Here is a 15,246-nt window from a genome sequence, read left to right as displayed (position 1 = left end):
TGAAATGAAAAAGAGCAGTTATATTCTCTACCAATGCCTCAGCTGGTTACTGTTCCATAGAGGCAAATACTTATAACTCCTTTAGAGGTTTTCTGTACTATGTATCTTCATGTTTTTAAATAACTCATACAGTCACACCTACACATATGCACACATGAAACTATAGATGGGCTTATATAATTTCAAACATTCTGTTTGAAATGGTCTTTCACTTTTAATCTAATTTAAAATTTTTTTTCTACACACACGCACACACACACACACACACACACACACACACACACACACAAACCCATGATCTTATTCCCTTTCATAATTGAGAAAGTGGAGTCACAGGTTAAATCATTTGCCCCAAATCATGGAAATAGTAAGTAGCAGATTTGAATCTAGTCATCTGACTACACAGCTAAAGTCATGTTTCATGTAAGTCAAATTCATTCAAAATGAGACCACATGATTTTCTCCCCCTTTCAGTGCCCAGATGGTTAATCATTATGCCAAACTTTTTGCTTAGTATATGTGAGGCACTTTATTAAGTATTTGATGTATATTGTTTCATTAAACTTCACAAAAATCCCTGAGAGCAGGTGTTTTGTCTTCCCTTTTCTAAAGATGAAGAAATTAAAGTTCGCTAAGGTTGAGTAATTTATCCAAGGCCACACAACTTATAAATGGTAGAAATGGAGTCTTTATAATTTTTTGGGGGGCATCTGGCTGGCTCAGTTGGTATAGCATGTGACTCTTGATCTTGGGGTTGTGTGGTTAAGTCCCATGTTGGGCATAGGGCTTACTTTAAAAAAAAAGGATAATTTCTATTGAAATACAGTGTACACAGAAGAGCAAAGTACACAAATCCTGTAGCTTCATGTATAGCATGACAAATTTGCACAAAGGCTACATATTTGAGTAACTTGCACCCTGCTGAAAAGAGAGAATGTTTATAGCATCCCAGAAGTCGACCTTATATGCCCTTTCCCAGTCATGTGCATCCTAAGAGTAATTGTGTTGCTGGCTTTAATATTGTAGATAAGCTTTACCTATTTTTGAGCCTTATATAAGAAATGATCCATCTTTTGTCTGACTTACTTCGTTTGATATTGTATTTGCGAGCTTCATACATATTGTTCCATGTAGTTGTAGCACTTTCACTTTCATTGGTAGATAATACTCCATTTTATGAATTACCACAATTAACCATTCTACTATTGGTGGGCATTTCGGATCGTTTCTACCTTTTGACTGTTATGAATAATGTCACTGTGTGCAATCTTACACATGTCTTTTGGTGAAAATGTGTCCTTATTTCTGTTGGGTATATATCTAGGAGTAGAATTGCCAGATATATATATGTCTGGTTTTTGTAAATATTATCAAACAATTTTCCAAAGTGATCGTACCAATTCACATTCCCACCTGCAATTTTTTTTTTTTTTTTTAAGATTTTATTTATTTACTCATGAGAGACACACGGAGAGAGAGGCAGAGACACAGGCAGAGGGAGAAGCAGGCTCCATGCAGGGAGCCCGACATGGGACTCCTCTCTAGGATCACGCCCTGGGCTGAAGGCGGCTCTAAACTCCTGAGCCACCTGGGCTGCCCTCCCCCCTGCAATTGTTTTACATCCTCACCAACACCTAGTATCTTTTCATTTTAGGCATTCTGGTAGGTATGTAGTAGTAATTTCTCATTGTGGTTTCATTTATTTATTTATCTGTTCATTCATTCATTCATTCATTCATTCATTCATTTAGATTTTATTTATTTATCCGTGAGAGACACAGAGAGAAAGAGAGGCAGAGACACAGGCAAAGGGAAGAGCAAGCTCCATGCAGGGAGCCCAATGTGGGACTTGATCCCGGGTGTCCAGGATCATGCCCTGGGCCGAAGGCAGTGCCAAACCGCTAAGCCACCGGGGCTGCCCATCTTTGTGGTTTTAATTTGCATTTTCCTGATGATTAATGAAGTCAAGCACCATTTTACATGTTAAATGGATATTTGGAATTTTTTTTTAAAGATTTTATTTATTTATTTGAGAGAGAATGAGAGAGAGTATGAGTGGGGAGCAGGGAAAGGCTAGAAGCTTCTCGAATTGGGGCTCCATCATAAGATCCTGAGGTCATGATGTGAGCCAAAGGCAGACACTTTATTGGCTGCACCACCCAGTTGCCCTGGATATTCTTTACTATGAAGTGACTGTTCAGGTCTTTTGCCCATTGTTTGACTGGATTGTCTGCCTTTTTCTGAACAGAATATATTGGTTTTCCTCACCCCATCTTCTTTTTTCTGAGGCAAGAACTTTGTCTCTTCTAATTTTTTATTCTGGAATTTACATATCTCCTTAATTCTAAATAACATGAATATACTGCTGCTTAGATGGGGTCATTCGGGTGTCACCCTAACCTGATAGAAGTGGCGCGTTTATAAGAAGAGGAAGAGATATACCTCTTGATCTCCATCATGTGAGGACATAGCAAGAAGGCAGCCATAAAGTCCAGAGGAGAGTTCTTACCAAGAACCAAATTAGCTTGCATTTGATCTTAGATTTCTCAGCCTCCAGACCTGTGGGAAAATAAATTTCTGTTGCTTAAGCCACCTAATCTGTGGCATTTTGTTGTGGCAGCTCATAGAGACTAAGACACTCGCCAAAATTTGAGGCCTTGAATATCAAAAACATTTTTTTTTTAAATCAAAAACATTTTTATTTTATTCACACACTTGATTGTTTGGCTCTGTGAATACTTAGGTTGTGAATAATTTTCTTTTGGAATTTTGAAGTATTACTCCATTGTCTTCTAAATTCCTGGGTTGCATTTAAGAAGTCTAGATTCATTCTTGTTCCTGAGCTTTTGCATGTAAACTGTTTTTTCTTAGTGATGTATTTTGGTAGACATCTGTTTTTTCTAATATTTTTATGTTGAACCTCCTACATTAGTTTCTCAAGTTTCTCTTCTTTTTTCTTTTCCATCTCTTTCTGTCCCCCCCCCCCCCGCCCCGGGATATTTTCTGAACTTTATCTTCTAACTGTACTATTAGGTTTTATTTTCATTTCTGCTGTTATGTTTTTAACATACAAAAGCTCTTTTTCTATAATTGCTGCTTTTTTTTATAAAGAGCATCCTGTTTTTGTTTAATGGGCACCATTTCTTCTCATACCTCTTGGAGGATAAAGATGGTTGGTAGTATTTTTTTCTCCTGGTATCATTTGTATCTCCTGCAAATTGCCTTTTCCTGTTTGTTTTGATCTCTGTTTTCTCATCGGTAGACTTTTCTCTGATCTCTGATTTCTTTGTTTGCTCCAGATTAAGAATGGGATATGAGAGATGTGCCTAGAAGATCTGAGTGTAGAGTTGAAGCTTGTCTACTGAAGGCTTTTCTATAAGGTGATCTATATGGGCTGTTTGTTGGGAGAATCCCTTTTGGTACTTTTCCCTTGAGCTGATGCGATACCCATAGAATGCTCTTCTAATTTCCACCTGGAGGGCAAAAGTCTGCCACTTCTGTGAGTCAGTGGAAGGAGGGGGGTAGGGGGAACATAAAGAGAATTTTGCAGGAAGCACTTCTTAGCATTTTATGTTCTTCTCAAGTGTGACAATCATCCTTTAGTTCACCCTTGATTTTACCTTGTAAGAGAGGAAACCTCCATTCTTTTTACCTGAGTGGTTGGGGAGTGACATTTGCCTATAGAATTAATTGGACAGAAGATCTTGGAACACTGACTGATTTTTAAATCAGCTTATCCAGGTTTCATTTTAGATCATCCCTCCTCCCCATGGAGAGATACCTAGTACTGGCCTATCCATAAACTTTTTGAAGATTCTGTGGTGTCAATTGGGTTGATTTTTCAGCTTTCCTCACTCTTAGAATAGGATTCAATTTTCTCAGGCCTGGTAGAAAAATTAACACTGGAACATTTTCTTTATAGCTTCTAAAATTTGATTTAAATTTTCTGTTTCTTTCTATCCATGTGGAGTTTTAGCTCTCTCTGTCTCTACCTGTAAATATAAACTCATCTTTAGTTTTAGTGTAGTTTTGAAAAGAAATGAAATTATATATGTTCAGTCTTCCATTTTAACCTTAGTAGCTACTATGTATTTCTTGAAATAAAATTTGAATAAGGCATTTGTAGACTCCGTGAAGCAATTCTAGGTTCTTTTGTAGGCCAAGGTTAGAGGTCTTAGACCTGGAAAGACAGATCTAGCTTTGACTTAATTTTTCCCCCCTAATTGGACCTAAGCTAAATTCACCAGCTTACTCTTCAAACTTGGTCTTCTTCCAGAATTCCTAATCTCAGGAAATGAAAACCTCATTGACCTCTTGACAAAAATGTGCATCAGTTCTGTTTAAAATTCTTCAGGGACTTCTTTTGCTTCCTGGGATCCAGACCAACAAACATCCTTAACCTGCTTCTCACATCTGTGTGACCTTGGTGCAGACTGTCTCACCAGCTTCCTAGCTTCTGCCCTCACTCTTTGCTCCTATGTGGTATGCTGGAGAGGCCTCCTTTTTAGGCATCCAGGAGCAGAACCAATTTCTTCCTCAAAGACTTTTGGGCCTGTGATTTCATTCGCCTGAAATGCTAATACTTGAATTCCCCTCGCTCACTGACCATCCTCCTAGCTGCCATAATGCTGCAGACTTAAGTCCATTGCTCTTATTATATGCTCTTACAACACCCTCTACTGCTTCTTTTAGTGTTTATCATAATCGTTTAAGTTAACCGTATTCTAATTGTACAGTTTTTGACTACTAAATTAAAGCTCTTTGAGTTCAGTAACTAGGTCTGTCCTGCTCACTGTTATTTTCCCAGGTGAAGTTCAGTGCTGTATACACAATAAATAAACACTCAATGAATTAAAAACAAAAGACAACAAGGAACTTTACTGATATGCTAGAAAAAATTCTAGATTACTTATCAGAAGACCTAAATTATAAGATAATTTTGCTAGGTGCATCACTTTGAGCAAGTAATTTTCTTGAAGTGTGGTTTACTAGTCTTTAACATTTTTCAACTCTAATTTGTTTCCCAAAGGACTTCCCTCTTCTGTGCATTTCTTTTTGTGTTGACCTTTTTTTTTTTTAATTTCTATTTGACACTTATCATCAATTGCTTCCCTCTATTCATTCTTTTCTTTTTACTGTCTGTACTATATATGTATTTCTTGATGTGAACTCTCATGGTTCAAATATTTGCTACAATGACTTGGAAATTTTTAACCTGAAATAGACCATCCAAACTGAAGTATCATTGAAAGAAACTTGCACGTGCATTCTGGCCAAAAACATTAGGTTGCACGTGAATCCGGGTAAGAGAATGTAGAGTAGACTACCATCCTATATCAGTTGTTTTCCCAACAGGATTGTATTTTGTGATCACGTTGTTTAAAGGTTTCATGCAATCAAAATATCTTTTAAGATAATGGAAAAACCTGTGAAAAGTAGGTGAGCAAGGAGGATTAGTAAACCTCTTACAGTAGGAGAAATGATGGAGATGATAAAGCCTAATGAGAGACAAAAGATAGACATGACATAAGCTTTGCTGTGCATATGTCTTCATGTACTGTGCATATACATGTGATTCTTACCTGTTTGTGAGAAACAATAAAATTATGAAAGTGGTGTTAGTTTTAGAAAGCTTTGTTAATTTTATTTTGTTGTTGTATTTGCATTCCCTATGCATTTTAACAGATTGTTTGTTTACCTACAGTACATATTTGCAGTATATGAGCAAAATGTAATTTGTATCTGATACTGTATATTGTGCATAAACATACCCACTAACAAGTTCACCAAATATTAATTAATTTGCTAATTTATTTTTAATTTAGAAGTTTTTGGTGGATTGCTTATAGGTGTATACTATTGTAATATTGTATATATGAAATATTAAGAATACTTAGTAATATTTGGAGAAATTAATTGCAAGTTTTAGATGAGCTTGAACGAAATTATTCTTTTTTTTACCTAAAATCAGAATAGTGTCCTGTTACATGTAAATTTGCCATCCAACACGTTTGCAGGCATGGATTAAATTTAGATAAGAGGCATGTCAGTTCTGTTTGTATTGGATGTATTGGAGAAAAAATGCTAAATGCTTCCTTGTACTGCTTCATAGTCTCATACTGTAGGTATTTGTTCCCTCCTACTGATTTGAGGTCAGTGGTTTTTGATAAAAAGAAAGGTTTTTCACTTCTTATGTAAGTCAGCTAAGTTGCATCAGGGCTGAACTGACTGAATTGGGTTGTAGACTTAGCAGAGAATGACTGATAGGATTCTGTAGAGAAGCCTGTATTATCTCCTTGATAGTTTTCACTGTATACTCAGTGATTTGTGACTCAAATGGGTCACAATTCAGAAGAGATGCATATTTAGTTCTGGAATTCTATTTCAGTTGATACTGTGGAGAGAGGTAGAGCTATTAAAAATTTTTTAATGCTGCCAAACTCTTGATAGATTTTATTTTAATGCAGTCTGCCTTCTTTTACTCCCTTAGATAGAGAGATACTGTTACAGTATTGGCTCAACAACCAATTGCTGAAACCTCAGAAACTGATCTCTCAATAGTTTTAAACTATTTATTACTCTTTTTTTCCTTCTCTGCTAAGAATCACATTCCTTTTAAGGCTCTAATTCTTTCCCCACAGCAGCTGCCCCTAAAGTAAAGTGATGAGATTCAATTAAAAAAGAGGCAAGCATAGGGGTGCACTAATATAGGAAAAGATACTAAATATAATAGAAGGAAATGAGTATTTCATGGTGTTTGAGATTTTCTTAGCATAGTTCATTTTTCTACCACTAACAACAATAAGTGACACAAAAAGGATCTTGAGTTGTGATCATTTATATAAGATCATGGTTATGTTTTAAGGAACAAATTAGTGTTTTCTTACACTTTTCTTAAATTTGCACAATATTTCACTGTTTAGGGAAAACTTGCACATAGACCTTTTTTTTTCCTTCTAAGGATTAATATATATGTGAATTATTTGGGGTATTTTATATTTTCTGTTTAGATGAGAGTATGAACTATAGATGTAAGTGGTCCTGTTGCGGTTGAAGTACAAGCTGTGATTGATTGCCATCTGTCATCTGAATGTGGTCTCATTCACAATATTCCATTCAGTTACCCAAGCCAGAGTTGCTTAAGCAGTACTTGGCCCCGTGTGGGAGTTATGAGACTTACTCCTTCTAATGCGTGTCTGAAAAGCAGAAGAAAAACCATGTCATCTGCTCTGCTGCTCTTGCATGGCACATGTGATCAGATGCAGTGATGTGGAAGGGAAAAGCAAGAGGGAACCATCATAGGAATTCCTTCCCATCCTGGTTATCTTCTTTAAAATACTTAGGTAATAGGACTGCCTGGTGGCTCAGTGCGTGATCTTGGGTCCAGGGATCAAGACCTACATCGGGTTCCCTTGCAAGGAGCCTGCTTCTTCCTCTGCCTGTCTCTGCCCCTCTCTGTCTCTCTCTCTCTCTCTCATGAATAAATAAATGAAATCTTAAAAAAAAAAAAAACTTAGGTAATAGCATCCAATTAAAATTAGTTCTTCTAAAAAAAGAAGTGTTACCTTTATCAAACATCTCTTGTCTACTATAAAGGTTATGCCTTCAAGGAACTTATTACATTGTTATCAGGTAATTGCCCTGCAGTAGAGCAGAGGTAGAGGCCTTGGGTTTAGGCCCTGGTGCTGCTGAGATTGAGAGGCAGGAAGCAAATGGACCCTCTGCAAATCTCAGTCTAAAGGAAACTACTCACCAGAAAGAACTGTCACACGATATCTCCTACTTGCCTTCCTTTTCTCTTAAAAAGGGTGACGGGAAGCAGGGGGATTTTCTGACTAGATACCAGTGATCAAGTAGCATGGTAACTAAGCTTCCATAGTTGGGAAGGAAACTAAAATGGTTAGCTAAGGATAAAAGACATGTTATAAATTCATTTCAGTAAATAGTTATGGTCTCATAGTGAATTTATGATAAAGACTAAAATGTATTTCAATAAAGGCAAACATTCCTGACCTAGTAATGATTTTATACCTTAAAATATGTTGAATCATTTATTACTTAGTATCTTTATTACTCATCAAGGTGAGTGTGACCATTTTTAAATCTACTAGGGCCATCAATTTCTATGCACTGTAATGTAATTTGCCAACCCAAGGGTTCATTGCATGTCAGAACAAAGCAGAGTTCATAACTAGTAATTTTAGTGTTTGGGTAGTTATTTTAAGAAAACTTTTGTTTGCTTATTCTGCAAATAGGTATTTTCTGACATTTTAACAGAATATGGAGGGTGGAAGTGTTATGAGGGGATAAAATAAAGAAAATTAAACTTTATTTTAATATCCTGGTTGGTTTTGTCTTTCAATGCTATAAGAATTAAAGAGGGGGACTTAAAATATATTGATGCAGTAATTGATGGCAGCCACATGAAGTCTTGAGCAGACAGCATTATCACATTTACAAAATTATTTGGTCATATATCTAATGTCAGGGGGCTGTTACTGAGCAGCATGCTATACTTATAGACATTATGATTAAGAATCATCCGTTGCAGCAGAAATTGCCTGTAGAAGATAGCCAAGAATATACCACATTTGTAAAGTTGTATGACTGGGCAAGGATTTTATTCTTTATTAGAAAAATAAAGAACTATCTCTTAACACTATAGCTTGTTCGTTGGGCAGTGAATATAAATGGTATTTGAACTTAAACTTCTATTAAAACTGTTTTGAGCATTTTGGTGATGAGAAAAATAGTCCTTTGTGTAGTTTGGGAAATTGACACGTTCTTAGCTAGTTTGAGTAGCATAGCTCTGTTGTAAAGTTATTTAGATGTATTTTTGCTTCTGTAAGAAAGTGGTCACTCCAGTTCCGAGACTTTATAAAATATGTTTATACTTTGACTTTTAATTCTAACCAAATTCAGAATGAAAATGAATCTGATAGTTGAAATTTAAATGGTGGGAAGAACTTGCCGTTAATAAGCTGAGTTGGCTCTGGCATGGAAATAAACACAGACACATGAAAATACAGATCTTTCTAAGTAGTTCAGACCTCTACAGTTTACAAGAACTGCATGCTAGAAATGTGTTTCTCTTTAAATATATTAAAATCTCACCTGTATAAATAGATTTCCCAAAGCTGTGTTTTGTTTTTGCTTTTTTAGATTAGTTCTGAGAATCATTGAAAGGGTTATTAAGATGATTAGGGTGTTAACTGGAAGACTCTCTATTGAATACTCTGTAAAGCTTGCTTTGGATGACAGTAGGTTTAGAATTTTACCAATTCCATTTAGTTTATAATGCTGGAATGTTACAAGAACATGTGGCTGGTAAATGATGTGATTCAAAAGCAACTCAAATGAACTTCTAAGGGATTGTATCATACAAAAGTAAAATTTCCCACAGCAATTTTTTCTTTGACAGTCTACATATTTGGGTCATGCGCTTGTTCTTTTCCATTCTCCTACCCCTATTTCTGTACCAATCGGATCCCTTTATTACTTTCCTACTCTAAGTCTTTTGAAATTCTTTTCTAAGTCTGGAAGAGACAAGATGCTGCTTACCCTCTAAAAGAAAAGTTACAGTGAGACTAGTTATAGAATATACTTGATAGAATTTCCAGCTCTATTGTACCATTTTGTTCATCTTTGTCAAGAGATGTGACAGGTCATGAAGCTTCCTTCTCTGGTTACAAGGAAGGGTTATGAGGAAGGGTTATATACAAGTAAATTGTTGTCGCTGTTGTTTCCTTGCCAGGTAGTTACTTAATTTATATTAGTGCTTGTGGGGGCCCAGGTTTGACTTTTAGATTGACAAGTAGACTAATCTGGTATTTTGAATGCTATTTTGAAATGATTTGGATATAATGGGTTACATTGAATCCTTCTAATTCGTTTCAAATTCAAAAGCTTCCCTTTAGGTTTTCTTTATTCCTGTTTTGAAAAACTTTGTTGTGGACTTCCCTGCTAAATTCCTATTTCAAAATTAGGGTCACATGACCCCTTTCTTTTTATTTCACTGTTACCAGTCTACAAACCTAATTATCCCTTGCAAGGCTATATTAGTCTCCTATTCATTATATAAGACCTATGGTTTTTTTTTTCCCTGCTTACTTCATCCTTAGCAAGCTGTTGCCAGGTTTCCTTAGAATCCCCATTGGCTTCCTATTTTCTAATCAGTGGTTTTTAAAGTATGGTCTGTGGAACCCTAGAACCCAAGGATCCCCCTGATTTGTTACAGATTGTAAGTATTTTCACGATACACTGGTCCTTAAAAAAAAACACAACACACTATTGACCTTTGCACTGATGATGGAAAATCAATTACGAGTAGAATCACTGAGGCAGTAGTAGGAATCTAGGCAGTGGCTCCAAACTGTCAGTAGTCATTGCATCGCCCTCTGCCACATACTGTAGGGGAAAATAGCTAGTTCTCAGAAAACCCTTGAGAACTCAGTCAAAGTGCTTAATTTTTATTATATCTCCACCCTGGAATTCACATCTCTTAACATTCTGTCTGGTGATATGGGAAGCGCCCATGAGCTGCATACTGAAGTATGATGGTTATCATAACAGGAAACATTTTGTGCAAATTGAGTTGCAAACTGAACTTGCCACTTGTTTTCAGAAAACACCATTTTTACTTGAAACAACAACTGAAAAACTATAGTTCTTCAGTCTTGATTATTTGGCAGATATTTTCTGGGAAAACAAAGACATAAACCTCTCATTTAAGGAGAAAAAAACCAACAGTACTTATTGCTAATGATAAAATTCAAGACAAAAAATGCTTCATAGCTTCCTAATAAAGACTTCTGCAAGAAGTCAAGACTTTTCTGAAGATTAATGAATGTGATTTTTTGTTATTACATAATGAAAAATGCCATAATTTGGAAGATCTGCAAAACTAAACGAACCAATGTTTTGGAAACAATCAATGCATGATGTTAAAAACTCATGCATATGGATAAAAAAATCCATTCACAGGGTAAGATACACTTATGATTTTTTTAATGTAACAGAGTATGAAAAGTTCATTGCTATCGTGTCAGAGTCCACAATTTACTACTTTTAAGAAGTACCCTCTTGTCAGGCTTTGGTGTATAGTATTTAAAAAAAGGTGATCCACAATTATCTAAAAATGCTGTTAAAATACTCTTCCCTTCTACTTGCATACCTGTGTGAGTCTAGAGTTTCTTCATCTACTTCAACCAAAACAATGTGAGGCAATACATAGAATGCTGAAACAAATATAAGGACCCAGCAGTCTTCGATGAAGCCAGACTTTAAAAAAGAGATTTGCAAAACTTAAAACAGTGTGACTCCTCTCATTTTTGTTTGTTCGTTTTGGAAAATAGTTACATTTCATTAAAAATGTTATATATATTAATAATGAAATAGTTTTCTCATTATTATCATTAAATGACTAAATATTTAAAAATGTCTATTTTAATTTATAATATTGATATAGTCCATACAAATAAAAATTCTTTTTTTAAATTTAAAAAAAATTTTTTAAATTTATTTATGATAGTCACACACACACACACAGAGGCAGAGACATAGGCAGAGGGAGAAGCAGGCTCCATGCACCGGGAGCCCGACGTGGGATTCGATCCCGGGTCTCCAGGATCGCGCCCTGGGCCAAAGGCAGGCGCTAAACCGCTGCGCCACCCAGGGTTCCCCAAATAAAAATTCTTTGAAGCCCTCAATAATTTTAAGAATTTAAAGGGATCCTGAGATCAAAAGAATTTGAGAATTACTAGTCTGCATGATAACAGCCAGTCTTAGAGAAGTGCTTTCCCTTTTTTTTTTTTTTTAATATTTTATTTATTTATTCATGCGAGACACAGAGCGAGAGGCAGAGACATAGGCAGAGGGAGAGCAGGCTCCATGCAGGGAACCTGACGTGGGGCTCGATCCCGGGTCTCCAGGATTACGCCCTGAGCTGAAGGCAGGCACTAAACCGCTGAGCCACCCAGGTTGCCCAAGAAGGCTTTCCAAGGGATCCAATGAGTAATGTTGGATGCTTTTTAAAATTTCTAAAATTATTCCATTTTTGTAATAAAGACAGCATCTAGTGCCCTTACTAGCTTTATAGGACTGGAACAAGGCAAAGCTATTTTTTTTTTCCTGGTTTTGCTATTATTTGTATTTGTAATTCTATGTTATCTTTTTCTCTAGTGAATTTTAGACACTAAATATAACTGTAAATCAGAAATTTGAAGTATGTTACAAGAGCCAAGAGGGAGGGGGGAGGAGAAGAGAGTGAGAGATTGATCGATTGATTGACTGACTGACTGACTGATGGGTAATATTGGTAAGATGAGCCTGTCCTGTGGTAATATAATATAGTCTTAGTACTAGACTTTACAAGTCTACCGTTAAATCTTCACATAAATGTGGAAATGAGGATGTGATAGAATGAATTAAATCTATAGGTTATTTTAGAATTTTTTTTATCTTGTTATTTAAAATGCCTTTTAAATCTTAATCCAGAAGTATTTAGAAGAACCCCCCCAATAACTTATTTTAGTTTCTTTTTTTTTTTTTTAAGATTTTATTTATTTATTCATGAGAGACACACAGAGAGAGAGGCAGAGACACAGGCAGAGGGAGAAGAAGGCTCCATGCACGGAGCCCAATGTGGGACTCTATCCCAGGACTCCAGGATCATGCCCTGGGCCGAAGGTGGCGCTAAACCACTGAGCTACCCAGGAATCCCCTTTAATTTCTGTTTTATTTTCTTCCTTGGTATACATTCTTACAAAGTGATCAAAAAGTGGGTATTAGATAATATATGTGAAACTGTAACCAGTTGATGAGATTGGCTGATTAATCTCATCATTTAGGCAGAACATTTTTTTTTAATACAGTGGCATTACCTCTTCATTCTTACTTTAGCAGTGGGGAGGAATAATTTGGGATCCTAGCATTGCTGTGTGAGACATTGTCTTGTTTCACAATACCATGAAGAAACCACAACGAAGCCCAGGTTGGAGGAAGGGAGAACATGAAACACTGACAATTTAGGAGAATTACTCAGGATGACACAGGGAAGGGAATTTAGGCTTTCTTAAGTTCAGTGCTGATACGGATTTCTATTTGGTCAGGAAACATGAGTATATATAGTATCCTATATTCTAATTTTTATGGACAGAGCCTATCAGTGTCTTCTTGCTTAGTATAGATCCTAAGATTACCGTTCAAATGAAATTATAGTGGGCAGCTTAGGTCACCCATGGCTAACTTACGTAAGCAGGTTAGTCATTTGAATGAAAACTTGTCTAGGCCACAAAACCACCACATTTCCACATAAAGTAGGTGCATCCCTCTGTTGAAGTGGAGTTGGTATTTGATTCTAAAAATAGGCCTGCATTGTGGTAAAAATCTAACCCATTTGTTTGTCCAAATCATGTGAAGAAAATCAGCTTTGACATGACTTTTAAGTACAGGCAAGAAACTTCTATATGTGTCAAAAGGGATTAGAAGTTAGCTCCTTTCAAGCTTTTTGTGATAATTTCAGGAAATTTTAAAGTCTAAAGAAAACTTTAAAATAATTTTAGATGCTCTCTTAGAATACCAGGGAAGAATTGGGGGTGGGGAAGAGAGTTTGTGCAATGGAGAAGCTATAGATGTACTGCTGCGCACAGTGCCGCAGAGACAGACACAGAGCAGGAGGGGGAGAAAGGAAAAGCGGTGAAATAAGAATTAATAGCATGTCCAGCCAAGCCCCAGTAACACTGATTCTGTGACTGAGTTATTTGGAGGGTAGTTGAATGATCCCCTCAATCTGCAGAGCAATAAGTTTAAATAGATGTTTAGAGAGCAAAGGAAGTTAAGCCAGAAGGAACACTGAAGGTAATATTGGTCGCACAAGGCTTTGCAAAAAGAGACCTACACCTAGGTGCCCTAGTTACTGACTTGTTTATTTCCAATGAAACCTCAGCTATAGCTTTGCATATTTGGGTGATTGTAGTATAAAATATCTAGGACAGGGCAGCCCGGGTTGCTCAGCGGTTTAGCGCCGCCTTCGGCCCAGAGCGGGATCTTGGAGACTTGGGCTCTCTGCATGGAGCCTTCTCCTTCTCCTGCCTGTGTCTTGGCCTCTCTCTCTCTCTCTCTCTGACTCTCACGAATAAATAAATAAAATCTTAAAAAAATATATCTAGGACATTATTTGTATTTCCTTGAAGCCAGTACCAGGAATGCCTATTCTCTTGTAGAAAGTAATAGTAACAAAAACACTCATATAAGAGATAAAATGTGCTTACTTATGATTTACAACCCTTCTGCCCTCATAGGTGTTTGTGTTCTAATTTCTCCAGTTTGAGATGCTCCTCTAGCATAATAACTAAATAGTAATAAATAATGTATTTAAAATGATCTCTTCAGGATATTTTCGACAGGAATTAGTCCTTCATGGCTAAAGAACTTTTCATATTCGCTTGTCATAAAAGCCTTATTTAGTAGATCTAATGGGTAGTTTTGATGAAGATGTGTTCCAAAGTGTATGGCGGCCCAAAAGAGTCAACAGTTCACATAAAAAAAAAAAAAAATACAAAGGAGCAAAGTCAGAGTAACCAGTTGGTATTTAAGAGGGAAATGAGACATTCGAGAAGAGTTAGACATTTAGCTCTGCTGTGTACCTCTGCCTCTAAGAGACCTGATAGTAATGTGTTCAGAGCTCTCCTTGAGGAAATTGCTTTCGGGGTTTTTAAGATCTTACTGGCCTCTAGTGGTAATATCATGCTATCATTTAAAGAGTTTTAATTTTTACGTGTGACTAGAAATAAAGCTATTTTGAAGACACTGGCTGATGACAACTTCATTCTCTCTGTTTAGGGTCAGCAGTATTCTCAGTGTACATGCCACGTTGTCTTCTTCCTGAGGATGAGAGGCTCTATCTTTTGTTCTTGTTTCTGAGTCATCCTCACCTCTTTATTTGGAATGTTAGTTTAGCTGTGAAGCAGGCTCCCATTGTTTTAGTACTTGGACAAGTGGGGGTGACTGTGTCTGGTGTGGGCTACCAGTTCTTCCCTAGTGTATCAGCCTTCTTTTCTGCAGACGAAAGGGCCAATTTCCCCTTCTGTGTACAACAGTTTATTTTGTTAAAAGGAAGTTTTCAATTTAGCATTTAGGTTCATGTTTAAAACTCCTTATTTAATTCTATTTTGAACAATCTTATATTTGAAATACCGATCTACTAAGTAAGCATGATAATGTTTCTCACTTTTGTTTTTCCTGTTT

The 15,246-nt window shown here is 36.4% G+C and overlaps 1 protein-coding gene across 9 annotated transcripts in view; it reads left to right on the top strand.

Annotated features, from left to right (window-relative positions):
- The window catches only part of RASAL2 (RAS protein activator like 2), a 347,793-nt gene that overhangs the window by 147,973 nt on the left and 184,574 nt on the right, over positions 1 to 15,246 (top strand). The window lies entirely within an intron of this gene.

Source organism: Canis lupus, chromosome 7, assembly GCF_003254725.2.
Source record: "Canis lupus dingo isolate Sandy chromosome 7, ASM325472v2, whole genome shotgun sequence".
In the NCBI taxonomy this organism is placed as follows: Eukaryota; Metazoa; Chordata; class Mammalia; order Carnivora; family Canidae; genus Canis; species Canis lupus.
The sequence above is the reverse complement of the archived record's forward strand: the minus strand, read 5'-3'. Positions and strand labels throughout refer to the sequence as shown.